We start from the raw sequence: 14,646 nt of genomic DNA on the forward strand, positions 1-14,646 counted from the left end.
ACAAGTATCGATATAAAGTTCATCATTCAAGGTATGTGGAATTTTTCAACAAGAACTCTCTTTCGTTCTTGTGCCCAAAAGTAATTTTCTTTACAAAGGCATGATTTTTATTTGATTTTTTATGAATTTGAAGCATGAACCCATATCTTATGATGATTACTATGAAATCTTGATGTTTATGATTTTGAAAGATGAATTTACATGTGTGGAGATATAAATCATGAATCTTGAATGATATTTATCATGATTTTGATATTTGGGTCGTGAATCCCCATTGAAAATTGTGTTTTTTTTGAAAAAGTGTGTGTTATAAGCACGTTAATGTTGAATATTTGAGATATTTTGAATGATTTGACCTTTTGGTCTTAATAGAGTTGTTTTGAACTCGAGTGTGAAAGAAATCCACAACGTGGTTGATTTTGATAGATGGGAAGCATGATGGCTCCCGATGTATATTTATATATTACTGAAATTATTTTATTGTGGATTGTCTTTGACATGATCTGAGCTAAGTCCGGGAGAAATCTTTAGCACCGAATGGGAGGTATAAAGCGACCGTACTTTCCTAGAACTACGTGCCCCCATAGGAGTGAGCCTGAGGCTGATTTATATAGTGATCACTAGTTTGTGTGGATTTGATATCGATAGTCCTACTCTGATGGCAAGGATAGGATGGCTCTCCCCAACGTGGATTGTATGTTGGACTCTATGTAGCTCACATGGTTTATGTCGGTTATAGGATCTCCCAGTGTGTGTCTATTTCCTTGTGTCTATGGTGAATGGTGAAGTGATTTGAAAGTGGAATTGTAGTGGTTATTCTTTCAAAAGATTGAAATGATATTTACATTATGAGAATTGATATTCTTGATGAACTGAAAGTGATTGACAAATTATATGATGACTCACATGTGGTATTGTACTTATTTCATCCTCTCATGATTATGATGATTTTCTTCGGGCTATGTGAGTCTTTCATACATCATGCATATTTCTTATAAATATTTATGATGATGATGTTTATACAACTGCATACACCCCCATATACTCGGTTCCTTTCCATGGTACTGACCCACATTTTCAGATGTGGGCTGCATTTTCTTGGAATGTAGGTTCAGGTGCTCTATTCCAGGTTTGATAGTGATTCTTCGGGCATGCTGTTCTACATCCTCTATTGTGGTGAGTCCTCATGTTCCGAGGATGTGATGTCTGATGTTGGTTTCACGAAATTGTTTACATTTGATAACTGAGTATGAGTCAGTTAGGGCATGTCTCAATGGCTCGCTGGTTTTATTGATTTTCTTAGAGGCTTGTCAGACTAGTATAAATGTTGGGAGTTGACTAATAAGTTGTATTTTGTTATCTTTCTGAAATTCTTTTATTCTTGGATGATGATTACTCTGTTGATATTTGAGGGTTATTTATGGAAACCCCATTGATTTGTGTTGAACTGAATGAAAATGGATCAAAGGGTTATCTTTCGGCTACTCTAGCCTCAAGCACCGTGTGACGCTCTGGGACCCATTTTCCTTGGCGTTACACTCTTCTACCAAAGGATAAGGTAGTAGATCTTCAGCTCCTATATTATTTTCCTATGATGAAGAAGAATCAATAAGAGAACAAAAAATATGCGTAATAAATCAAACAATCAAAAAAGGTAAAGTTAAAGAAGAACAATTGGGAGCTAGATGCATGTATTGCCAAATCTTTATTCCTAGGAACCTAGATCATTGATTTGCTCATAATTACTATTGTAACATCTCAAATTTGTAAACTAGAAGTCTAGATAACTGAAATGAATTCCTTTTGGCCTTTAGCTATTTTTCACCTACAACTAAGCTCCTTGAATATCTGTTGGAACTCAGCTTTATTACGATTATCCAAATATTGTCACTAATAATAAAGTAGAATAGTTGATTGCAACTTCTGTTGGTAGAACTACCAACATGAAACTTAATTTCCAAATCAAAGATATATTGATTTATTCATGAGATAGTACAAGGAACCCTATTTTCTTTATAAAGATAGTCTATCCAAGAAAGTTTCTGTCGCAAAAATTGCAATTTCTGATCCAACATGAGAAAAGAGTAGCTATGAGATCAGATGAGGACCAAAATAAAACTAAAGAAAGAATTAAGTGCTTTATATGGTCCAATCAAATGAGAACAGGAATATATTTATGACATGGTTAAGCATCCTTGTGTTTTACAAATACTCAATGGACTGACAATATAAGGACTAAATTACCTAATTCTTTTACTGTCTCAAGTCTTCCATGTTTAGAGGCCTCAAACCAATTACTCTTTCTTCTGTGGCTTCTTCTTTCTCCACTGAATGACCTTCTACATTTTTCCCTTCTTTATCTGTCCACTTCTTTTCCTATGATAAAAAAGAATCAATAAGAGCACAAAAAAACATGCGTAATAAAGCAGACAGTCATTAAAGGTAATGTTGAAAAAGAAACAATTTGGAGCTAGACACATGTATTACCAAGTATTTCTTTCTAGGAACCTAAATCATTGATTAGCGTATGTTAGAAGGATCTTTAGCTTAGCTAATATTAGTGAAAGATCACATGTGCATCTGCTTTTTATATGTGCAAAAGGAAACTTTCAAAATGCCCATTCACTTTGATGCAGTAAGATAATAGAATATAAGTATGATGGATTATCGTTGACCAATTAACGGATGTTGAGAAGACTAATAAGCAAGATAGCACAAGTAGTATATGGTCACGTATACCAATTGAAGAGTAAGCAATTTTCTTCACTAACCTTTGCACACTGTTTAGCATTATACTTGAAACTCCCACAAACAAAACATGGTTTCTTACGTCTAGCTGAAATATAATTAACTGTAGTGTGACCTTCTTCACCACAATTATAACATGTTCCCCAAATCCCATAAGAACAAAAAAATACAAGGCAGGACTATTTACTTACAGATCTCTCATTTTCTGTATGTTTGTGAGGATCATCAGATTGATCATGAACCATTGGATCATGACTTGGTTCATCTTGTAGATTATCCATTTGTTTATCTGATTGAATAGCCCCATCTGGTTTAACCTTTCCCAACAGTAATATTTTGATTTCAGATAATTCAAACTTCAAAATTTTGTTCTTATCTAGAATTTTTTTTAAAATTCTTCGAACATGTGCGTTGAAGTTTCTGCATACAAAATACATGAAAAATTTCAAAATAATCTATTTAACAGACAAGTTTATAAGAGAGATTAGAGAAAAAAACGGATGCATACATCAAGTTTCTCATTTAATACATTGAATCTCTTGTCTTCACTATCATTATTACTTGACAGCTCATGCTCCAGTGAGAATGCCTCAACCGCACCTTTCTATTAATCGAAAAAAGTTAATGTAAATAAGAATTAGAATAAACATATACTGATTAAATCAGTAAAATGAAAATAAAGTAAGTGTAGATACTTACCGAAGACTTTGATTTATTTGAGTAAAAAAACTTGACCACTGTTGTCTATTGTGGAGTAGTACATGCCACATAATGAAACATAAGAGGATATTTTTCTTCAGAGACTATCTACACATTTTTTTCTCTATATTTAGGGAAAATATACCATGTCCATACCATAAAGGCATATGAAAAACTAACAAGATGGTATGAGGCTCCAACAGTGGTTTTTGTTGGTTTCAATGAACTTAAAGTTTCATTGAAAGACAGTTCACCCCATTCAAACTCTCTACACAAAGTTTTATCCGCCAATATCATAATAAGATTAGCATAAATGGCCTTGGCAGGCCTCCCCAACAACAACACGCGTCCTAAAATATAGATCTCAGCTATCTTGACAGCATCTAAATCATTTTGGACTTCACTTTTCCTTGTTTTCATAAAATTTTTCAAGTCCTCCATTTTTAATTTCTATGCGCCATCAAAGTAAGTGTTCAACAGACGACTACCACCTCCTTTTTTCCTAACTGATGCTAATACATTACCTGAACTTTTAGTTGACAACTCAGTAGTAAGACCAAAAACATCAAGTGTAAACTCAATGTAAATTCCCTGGACATAAACTGCCATCGAATTCTTCTTGTTACATCTTACTTCCGATAAAAGCATCCAATGTAAAAGCATACCGAATGAATTTAGATTACCTAATTGCATGAAATTTCCAAAAATACCTTTTTCTAACAATAACAACTAATTGTCATCCAAAAAACTGAGATTTATGGACACAATCTAATAGTAAGTCTAAAAAACAAATCCTTTTTATATACATTCGAACCACTGTTGGTCATATTGCTCTTTATCGAGAAATCGAAGAAGCTATACAGGGGTTTTCTTGAGCCTATTCATATGGTACCTAGCATAATTCTATGATACCGTGGGACTTCGGGATAATTTGAATCTTCTCTTCAACAGGGGTCTGATTTGAACGATCAATAAAGTATTCAGCATAATTTGTCTTGCTAGACATGCTTTACAAAATCTGTAGAGTTACAAAGATAAAATAAACTTTCAAATTAAAAATTAACAACAAAAAAAGAGTCAAGCTACAAAATAAAATTTATCGGACAAAAAAATTGACCCAATGGCTACACAAAACATTCCAAACTCAACTCTTACAAACAAACCTAAACGACCTAGTGACTGGACAAAAATGAGCTCAGTGAATACAGAAACCACCAAGAATCCAAATCTCACCACCAAAAACTCATTTTCATCAAGCAGATTTAGATTTTTTTAAAAAATAGAGTTTATAAATTGATTCCTGCATTATAGAATGTGGTTAAGAGAAGAGAAGAGTGATTTCCAACTTAAAAAATTTGTTATGTAACAACAACAACAAACCCAGTATATTCTCACATAGTGGATTTTAGGGAGGGTAAAATGTACGCAGTCCATACCACTACCTCCGAAGAAATAGCGAGGTTGTTTTCGATAGACCCCCGGCTCAAGACAAAGGACCGTAGACAAAAGTCGCAGGCATACAACATAATAACAATAACAGGGATACAAAAACCACAAAAATAAAGTACATTAACCAACAAAGGACACCCCCTCCCCCCAACCCTAGCATTACCAACCAAGCTACACCAAACTCTCCTAACTACAGCTTAAGACTTAACCACACACCTAAGCCCTCTATCCTAATATTCTTTCCCCAAACCTTACTATCGAGGGTCATATCCTCAGTGAGTCATAACTGCTCCAAGTCCCGTTTAATCACTCCTCTCTATTATTTCTTTGGTCTACCTCTACCCCGCTGGAAACCGTCCAAGGCCAACCTCTCACACCTACGAACTGGGGAATCCATGCCCCTTCTTTAATTTCTCATTTTAGTGTCAGGATTTCCATTCCACACATTCGTGTGCCACTTGTCGCTCAAAAATTCGACTATCACTCCATTCTGTGCATTATCTTATAACTGAAAAGTTCCATAGAGTTGACTGGCGCATTATTCAAAACTCATTGAATAAAAAGCTTGTCTTGGCTCCATTATGTTTATTTAGATTAACGTCATCACTATTTTATCATATATTCTCATTATTCTCCTCCATATCCACCTTTATAATCCAAGCTAATTATCATAGTCCTTCACCCTCTCCTTGAGTGCTTCGTATTTGTTTTGAACTCTCATCTACAATGCCTAGATGAGGAAGAAAATGTAGAGAGATTTGTTATGTAACAAATAGTTCAAATGCTTTCTATGAGATTAAGAAAAATGAGAGAGAATTACCTTTGCTGAGGAAGAAATTGCAGAGAGATGAGGGACAAAATCAAAAACCCTAAACATAGAATGCGATTTCACCAAAGAGAAGGAGAGAAATTTGAAGCTCCGAGCTTTGAGATGAAATTTGTTGTAGCTTTGAGATGAAATATGTCCTACCTTAAGCTTTGTGCAGTGGGAAAATGTATTTTTAACTTTATTTTTTTGGTACAAAATGTACTATATTAATCTGAGCTTTGAGATGAAATTTGATGTAGCTTTGAGATGGAATTTGTCCTGCCTTGAGCTTTGTGCAGAGTATAAATGTATTTATAACTTTTTGTTTGGTATAAAAATGTATTTTTAACTTAAACTTGGTGCAAATAAATTATGTCATTTAAAAAATAATTAATTTTTAATAAAATAATATATCTCAAATTATGCCTCATGGGCAAACATTAACACTATTAATCTGTATTAAATTAGCTAATGTTCTGCAACTCTTGCCTTAGAGGCAAACTTAAATCCAACAAAATAAGTTATGCCACGCGGAAAAGAGCAGACTTATTATTTTGTATCGACATAATTTTATAATGTCTAATTTTACAATATCTAACACAGAGTCCACCCAGATAAAAGTTATGTCCCACGGGCAAAAGTTGATATTGCCTTAGTCTATAATAGAGGCAAAACACAGTCGAATGACTTTTAAAAAATTAGTGTATTTCACAAAGTTTAACGAATTGATTATTACATAAATCTCGACATAGACGAATAATGTATAGTAATTGTTGTCTTACATAAAAAACATAGAACAAGGCTTATAAAAACTAACAAATACTTAATGGGCAATGATTTATGCTATTTCACAAAATTTAACTTATTGAGTATTATATAACTATTGCCTGGGGGGAATGTAGCTAAATTTTTTTTTAAATTAACGTATGCCTCATGGACAACAATTTACGTAATTTTACAATGTCTAACCTATCAAATACTCTAAGAATCTTATAGAGAAGACTTAGTCAACGAATTTTAAAAGAACAAGTTGAAACCCATAGACATAACATGTAGTAACAATTGCCTTACAGAAAAAACATAGGTCAAGGGATTTAAAAAATTAATGAATATTTCAAGGGCAACAATTATACTATTTCACAAAGTCTAACTAATTAAATATTATGTTGTTCTTTCCTTAGAAGCAAAATGTATCTTAGGAATTTTTCAAAAAATTAATGTTTGAAACAATTTACACCATTTCACACATCTAACTTATGAGATACTCTAACATAAGTTGATAATTCAAAAAAGAGAATATAGCATGACTTTTATATAACTTGACAAAAATAAACAGAGGTAAAAAAGATGAAGATCAAAATTTAATATCAAAAAGTCGAAAGAGCATGTATTAAACTAATAAGAAATATAAAATAAGAAAAAATAATACAACAATTTAGAAAAGGATAAGCAAAAATCATGACAAATTAGTTGAAAGTTAACACTGTCAATTATAACTTAAGTGACCATCTTTAAACATCATAAAGAAATAAAAGATAAACTTAAATCCTCTTAAGAATTTTCCACGTCTTCAGCAGTACAAAATTCATCTTTTATAGAAACATGATCAAAAACATTAGGTGGCGTTGGAGTTATCAGAGTAAAACTAGGACCATAATCTTCATCTGATACTTCGCACTACTTTTTTTCCTAGAAAGCAAGTCATCAATATTTTCAGGAGGTGTTGAAAGATCAATTTCTCCGCTTTGAAGTTTGGCACAAATTTGGGAACTGATTTCAAACTTGACTTCATCTTCTAGAATAGATACATTTTTTTGCTGCATTTCATCCACCCCTTGAAATTTGCAATGCCAACTTCTCGTCCGTCACATGATTTATTTAATCCCTGAATAAGCTCCACAATAGAATCACACTTGAACTCTAGAGACTATATAAAAAAAAATTAATAATGCCAACAACACAATTATTGATATAATGATGTTGTTTCTATTGAATAATAAATCTAATATGAAATTTACCGTAATACGACTCATAACCCTATCTAAAGAATTATCAAGATGAGTCTTAATAGAAGATGTAACTCTCTGCATGAACATTGCAAAAGAAAAAGAAGGATTACTAAAGTAAGTTAGAAATTCAACATTAAATTATGATATGAATAGTAAAATAATAAAGATATATTGAATATTAAAGAAAACGAGAGTGACACAAAGTCCAACCAGATAAAAGTCATACCCCATAAGCAAGATTTGACACTAGAATAGTCTGTAATAATTTAGTAAATGGTCTATAAATCCTGCCTAGATCACAAAGGAACAAGTTGTGCCCCATGGGCAAGAGTTGATACTAACATAGTTTGTACTGATCTGATAGATGATCTATAACTCTTTCCCTAGAGAAAATACTTAGACAACAAAGAAACAAGTCCATGGGCAAGATTTAACACTGTCTTAGTCTTTGTTGATTTAGTAAATGACCTATAACTCTTGCCCAAGAGGCAATACTTTTAAATCACAAAAGAAAAAGTTGTACCTCATTGACAAGATTTTACATTGCCTTAGTCTGTATTGATTTGATAGTTGATCTATAACTCTTTTCCTAGAAGCAAGACTTAGACAACAAAGAAATAAGTTAATGGGCAAGAGTTGACACTGCTTTGGTCTTTATTGATTTAGTAAATGATCTATAACTCTTGCCCAAGAGGCAAGACTTTTAAATCACAAAGGAACAAGTTGTGCCCCATGGGCAAAAGTTGACATTGTCTTAGACCGTACTGATTTGATAGATAATCTGTAACTCTTGACCTAGAGGCAAGACATACACAACAAAGAAATAAGTACGTGGGCAAGAGTTGACACAGTCTTAGTCTTTAATGATTTGGTAGATAATCTAAAACTCTTTTTCAAGAGGCAAGACTTTTAGATCATAAAAGAATAAGTTGTGCCCCATGGGCAAGATTTGACACTAGCATAGTCTGTAATGATTTGTCAGATGATTGAGAACTCTTGCCCTAGTGGCAAAACTTTTAGCCCTCAAAAGAACAACTTATGTGCAATGGGCAAGAGTTGATACTACCTTAGTCTGTATTAACTTAACAAACTATTGAAAATGTAAGACTTGGAGATAACTATTTCAAGGTTGAAAAATAATAATAATATTTGGAAAACGTGATTATATCATGTATGACTTTTTTATATATATATTTACATGATTTACTATAATTAGGACACAAGTTACGCACAATCTCTAACTGTCGAAGATGGTTTTCTTGATGTTGATCTATAAATCTTGGGATTGGTAATGCCCGAACGACATCAAACATTCATAATATAAAAGCAAAAGAATAAAAAAGCTGACTAATAAGTTTAGCATCATTCCTAACTCAAAATTCTCCAACGAGATTCCTACCTTGATAAAAATTTATCTCCACCACAACTTAAAATCTTGTCTGGAAAAGACTTTGACCAAATAGAGAATAGCCTTACCAGGTATTGACAAGAAACTTTCAAAATATTGTAATGACCACCTTATCATTTTTAAATAGATTACCTTTATAACAAAACAAAATACTTCATAGAAGAACAAAGATAGACCCACTTTGAACAAATCATAAACTTCAAAGATTGATAACACAATTGATTACAGTAGCACACCAAAGAGATAAATGCAAATTTAAATATGTATTATGATACCATGTACATACATATTTTATAGAAGAAAATGTAATTGACTACTTTTCAAAGGCCTATCCAAGCAAGATTACTTCTTAGAATTAGGCAAATATTGCAAATTTACCCATAAGCTTTTAATAGCCAAACATAGAGTATGATTCCAAACATTTCTCTAGCCAAGTTAGAATCTTATAGAGATGATTTCTAACCAAAATAAAAAAGAACAAAATAAATAAAGTAACACACTAACACCTTTGGTAGCAAAGTATCTGGGACATACATAAACACATGCACAAAATAGGCAAACAAGTTATCACTGTCCTAACGCAGACACTTCAAAGCTGATCTAAAAAATAGTCCTAATCATACCTTATTGTGAGCTAATTCTCAAGTCATTCTAGTTTACAAAATTAGAACAAAGTGGTTTCATTAAAGTGTTGAAACAAACTTAAGAGAAAATCTCAATTATTGGCATATTTAACTTCAACATTTATCACTTGTACATAATATTACTAAGGTAGTAGATGTTCTATAAATCTTGCCAAAGACTCAAAGACTTAGCCCCAACAGAAACAAGTTATGCCTCATGGGCAAGTATTTATCCAGCCACATTGTCTATTAATTAAACAGATGCTCAATAACTCTTGCCCTAGAGGCAAGACTTATCCCACAAAGAAACAACTAGCCCCTATGGATAAGAATCGACACTACCTTGTTCTTTAAAGATTTGATAGATGTTCTATAATTCTTGCCTCAATAAACATATTAAAAGGAAGAGAGAGTGACAGAGAATTCTTCATTGATAAAATATATAAAAAGTGGTGACCCCAAATGGTATATTAATAAACATTGGTGTAAAAAACATATAAATGAAAAAGTGAATTTAGTAGAAACTTACATCAACAATGATGTCAACTAAGTTTGAAGGCAAAATTCCTGAAGAATTAGAGCAACAATGTAATACCCGTGCTTTTTCTTAGCTTGAAAATCATCTCAAGGATGTTAGAAATTTCTTTGAAATAAGAATTTATTCTTATACACATGGTATTTCCATAATTTTTACTTCCTATCACGTGGGAAAATTAATAAGCTTTCCATTAATATATAATTCGCCCAAATCCGACACCCAGGTAAAGAGTTAGAGCCTTTTTAGTAAGACAGTGTATCACCTGAGCCTTCAGTGCATCGCGGAGATAGCTCAAATGGCAATTGTCAATTTCCAGTGTTGCTCCGCGATAGTGGCGCGTCGCGCCAAACTTCCAAGTCTCAAACAAATTGGCAACACGATAGCTCCGTGTCGCGCCAAACTTCCAAGTCTCAAACAAAGTGGAAACACGATAGCTCCGTGTCGCGCCACCATGCAGATTCCCAATTGTCCAGTTCCAATGACTTGGCACGATAGTGGCGCATCGCGCCAACGAAGAAAATCAAAAAAAATTCTCAAAAATTAAATACGTGTCCTAGGGTTAAAAGGGTCAATTTTTCACCCTATATAATCCTTATAACACGAGATTTGGCCATAATTCAACAACTTATACTCAATTACTCTCAAAAACTCTCAAGAACAAGCCCTAGGGTTTTCATAGAAGGTTCAATTCCAAAGGAATTCACCGTCAAATTTCAAGAATCTCTCCATTAATCTTCATAGAATCACGAACTAAGGTATGCGTAGTGTTCATTCATGCACTCCTTTCGTCCATGAAGCCCAAGAATCTCTTTTCTAAGTTTAAGTCTATGGATTTCTTTATGAATTTCATGTTCGGTTTGTTTTGTTTATGTTGAGAATGATCAATTGAATTCAAATCCATGTTGGGTGATCAATTTTATGTGGAATTGATTTGTATAGATGTATATTCATGTGAACCTATGAATAAACCCTAGATGATGAAATTAGAGATGAATCATGATGATTAATTGTTGTATAATGTTGTATACATGTGCTATACCTACAATATGTTTGATTAAATATCTAGATGAAGGAATAATGCCCAACTAGTATGATATCATGAAATCCACATGTATGTACAAGCTTATGCATATCACATGTTTGATGAAGTGCTTCAATACATGAATTATGAATTATGTTGTTGGTTATGTGTTCAAGTAAGCCATGCTATGTCTATTCTTCTCATCGAGTCTTGGGGGTACTTGTACCAGAACATTTAGTTGTGTGCCTAGAGCCATGTCATGTTTTCACGATACTCTCAGTCAAGCTATGATCCATAGAACTCAATCAGTCATGTGACTCAGAAATCTCAGTAATCTCAGTAGTTCAGTCATCTCAGTGATCTCAGTAATCTCAGTAATCTCAGTATTCTCAGTAAGTCTCAGTAACCTCAGTACTCTCAGTCAGTCCTCAGATCTCAGTACATTCCGTCAGTCAATGGAACTCAGTAAATTCAGTTTAGCTCCGCTAAACAATACCACTAGTATCAGTTCAGTTCAACTAATCAGTTCACTTCAGCTAATCAGTTTAGTTCAGTTAATCAGTTTAGCACAATTAATCAGTTCAGTGTCTATTCAGATAGGAGTAGAATTAGCACCGAGTGAACCTAAGGATAGGAACTCACCTGTTATTTGAGGGTGCGATTCTTAGAAGCAATCCTTGCGTTCCAGAACTATGTAGCCAGCATAGGTTGAGACATCGTAGCCTTCTATATGAGGGTAGATGGGGTGGCTTAACCTGTTATATGAGGGTTCCCATTGTTCTCGCTAGAGTTACCTATTATATGAGGGTTACTCACATGTTATCCTTACCAGTGGCGCGGTATTGACACCCTTCCAATCAGGGCACAGATTAGACCCCAGCTCAGCTGTTATAGCATAATTGGGGCATGTCGGTTAGATGACTGCTTCCCACAGTCTCAGTTACAATCTCAGTCTCAGTAAAAGAACTCAGATAGTTCTTCAGATTTCAGGACTGCTAGATACAGTCAATTTAGATACAGCATGAAACTCAGATAGTTCCATCAGATTCAAGACTGTCAAATATAGTCACTCATGTTATCAGTTATATCAGTTCTCAGAACTCATGCTATCAGTATTCAGCTTTAGGACTGTTAGATACAGTCAACCAGACTAATTTTTCATAATCAAAACTGTTAGACACAATTATTCATGTATCAGTAACATAGTATCAGTCCCTCAGTATTCAACAATACAGTATCAGTCTTTCTCACTCATCAGTGACTCAGATATCTATATCAGTAAACTTAGTAGTCAGAACTCAGTATTCAGTCCTATCACGATCTCAATTACAGTTACGTAGTCATGTATGTATTCTCATGTTTATGTTAGTCAGTCAGTTAGTATTGTTCATGCGTATGAACCATTTGCATTCAGCCTACCTCACTTGCATACCAGTATATTCAAAGTACTGACGCATTTACGCTATGGTGTCTTATACCATAGATTTAGAAGTACGAGCTCCAGAGAACTAGTAGAATCCCAGTTCAGCGATCAGAGTTAGCAGTGAGTCCTCATCCTTCGAGGATATGATGATCACATTACTATTTTAGTTTTCAGTTTATTTCAGTAGTAGGAGTTAGTTTGGGACATATCCCATCAACTCCTTATTCAGACAGTATAAAGGCTTTCATACTATAGTATGTCAGACAGTTATTTCATATTTGTTTTGGTATCTTTATACCACTTTCAGAAATTATTTTATCAGATGTTTATTCAGTTTGAAACTTATGGCCTTTCTGTATATGTTTCCGCATTTATACAGAATATTATGCAGTGTTTAGGTACAGATATCAGTCATGGGTTAGCTTGTGGTTCTTCGGAGTCATAGGCATCGTGTAGCATTCTGGGTACCAGATTCGGGGCGTTACAAACTTGGTATCAGAGCCTAAGGTTCACTAGTTTCCTAGGAAGTCTGAAAAGCCGCATCTAGTAGAGTCTTGTACATGCGTGTGTTGGGCACCACACTTATGTGCAGGATTCTATGAGATGTTTTAGAAATAGTTTCCCTTCTTTCATGTCTCAGATCGTGCTATAGAAAGGTTCTTTAAGAAACTCTTGTAGATTCTCATCATGCTTCACGCATGTCAACTTTACCTTACTTTCAAGGTAACAGAAGCAGTGAAGCTCGAGGCCTAGAGATAGGGCTTTTTCAGACAGACCCTACAGTCAGTTATGGGATTGCCCATAAGCTCAAAAATATCCCATCAGTTCAGTTATGTTCCAAAGTTGTACAGCTCTTATTCATGATCATGAGAACTCATATGTCATTAGATCCCTTCTCCGAATTCTATGATAGCATATGACCTAGAGTTAAAAGCATGAACTCAGGAGTTTAGCAGTAGTAGAGTTGGGATAACATGATCCAAGTTGAATAGATGATGTATTCATGGGGATAGTTGTACTAAAGTGAATCAATAGGCTTGAACGGTGCGAGCAAGAATTTAAGTTTATTGACATGATATTAGGCTTGAAGGTGTGGATGTGATATTAGTAGTATATGAAGAAATAGAAACAGATGATGTGTTTAGTAAGGTAAGCATGTGTCGAACAGAGTGTAAGTATATGACGATGATTGCGATTCGGTTCAGAGTTTAGTAAAGTATTTACAGACTTATGATAATGGCTTAAATCCAAAGGGGAGATGATAGATCGAGTGACCCATTTCAGGCTCCCAGATTCTAGTGGTAATGCCAGTATGTATAGAAAGTAGTAAGGGAAGACGATTCCCGACCCATCCTTATCTCAGTGCAGAGTTTTGCACTTCAGCTATTACGAAATCCACTCAGGCCTTGCGTGTCAACTCTTTGGTCACGAATCATGCTCATGCATTTTTCCGTAAATTATGTATGGTTTCCATTCCCAGTATAAGCAGTCCCAGTTTACCCCGCAGTATGAATTAGTTCCATGAACACAACCTACTTTCACGCACTTTCCACATATTGTGTGCACTTTCAATTCCCAGCATAAGGAATTCAGTTCCAGCTCCATCGGTGTTATGAATCATGTCTCACAAATTCAGAAATTTTAGACTCAGGTTACGCAGCTCATGACCCACATACTCATGTCATGCTTTACAGTATGTTCAGTCCACATGACTCATGCTCCAATTCTAGTAAACAGCCAAACTCAGATATACCATCTATATCCTCAGTTTAGATCATTTTGGTAAATCCATATTATTGGTATTCTATTCCTCAAGCTTCAGTTCAAGTATCAATTTCAGTCAGTATCTATTCATGCTTTAGGTCCTCCTGATTTAACCCTTCAATGAGCTCTCTCTGTGAAAATAGTATAGTAATTAGC

This window comes from Capsicum annuum, chromosome 8 (genome assembly GCF_002878395.1).
Source record: "Capsicum annuum cultivar UCD-10X-F1 chromosome 8, UCD10Xv1.1, whole genome shotgun sequence".
Lineage (NCBI taxonomy): Eukaryota > Viridiplantae > Streptophyta > Magnoliopsida > Solanales > Solanaceae > Capsicum > Capsicum annuum.